The sequence below is a fragment of the Austrofundulus limnaeus genome, unplaced genomic scaffold (assembly GCF_001266775.1).
Source record: "Austrofundulus limnaeus strain Quisiro unplaced genomic scaffold, Austrofundulus_limnaeus-1.0 Scaffold422, whole genome shotgun sequence".
Taxonomy (NCBI): Eukaryota; Metazoa; Chordata; class Actinopteri; order Cyprinodontiformes; family Rivulidae; genus Austrofundulus; species Austrofundulus limnaeus.
In genome coordinates this window covers 503,154-504,452 of record NW_013952824.1, presented here as the reverse complement: position 1 = coordinate 504,452, position 1,299 = coordinate 503,154, and positions in this window count along the sequence as shown.

Sequence of the window (1,299 nt, the reverse complement as noted above, 5' to 3'; positions counted from 1 at the left end):
ACCCCGAGCTGCATGCTGCAGCGAAGTGTACTTGTCTTTTAGCCTGAACACCCTGCAGAGGAAGAGACAGAGGTAAGTCACAACACGATGAGAAACCATGTCACACTACTTCAAAGATTAGTGACAGTAATACTTATATTTTATTCATTTGTTTGTTTGTTTGTTTGTTTTGTTTACAGGGCAGGTCCCCATCAACACCAACTGAGAAGAAGCAGCCTAACATCCCCAAACTAAAAATAAAAGCTTCAATTCATTTCTCTTTGTAATTCTTTCATTTCAAATATTCAAACATCAGCATTTTAAGTGTACCAGAATAAGAAATGAAAACCTTCATTACACCCATCTCACAATCTAAAGTTGAGCTGTCCTCAGTTTTTTCACTGCGTGTCATCTCATCAGCGTCTGTTAAACACCTGTGGTGGTCAGGACTGAGGCTGCAGGTCATGTTTGGACTGATGTTTAAAAACTGCCTGAGTTTATTAGTTGGTCAGTGGTTGGTGTGTGTGTTACTGGCAGGAGGGCCATCCACTGACAGAGGGATTATAGCAAGCTTGAGTTCAAGCCTCTGCGATGACAGACTTGCCTCTGAGATTCAGCACACACACACACACACACACACACACATACATACAGTATACACCCTGCCTGTGCCCGTGTCTGACACTGATGTGTGTGTGTTCCTTACTGTGATGTTGTATCTCAAAGTCGTCTTTGGCGAGCTCACCATTCATTCTTCACTCTGATAGAATCTGTGTACTCACTWTTTATTACACCAGTCTTCAGCTCAAACAGAAGATCCACCGTTTTGTAATCACAAAACACAAGCTTTAAAGAGTTTGAACCCTCTACATACTCTTTAAAATATATKACAAGTCATGATCTAAAAGCAACAAGGAGTAATATTCCAACCAGAAACAAAATACTGCAGTGTTTACTCCCTTAATGAAATGACTGACAGCTGACTTTTCCTTCTGGGTGGTCTCTCTGCGGTGAATGCGGTGCCAGTGGCTGGAGTGAGGAGGGGGCTTACAAGCTCTATTTCCATCCCCCTTTTTTGTTTCTTTACAGATTTACCAGAAAAACGGCAGCATCTTCTTTATGAGGTCATTCTGTTGTTTGACATGATCCTACTGAGCATCCCTTCACAAAACACTGTTCTCTTTGAAAAAGTTAGATTTTTTTATTCAATTGTTCTCTTAACATCTATGTTATAATTTAAACTTTACTATTTTAAAGCAGACATATTCTACTGCCAGGGATGTATGAATTCATTGACAATTGACTAATAATCAAGTATAA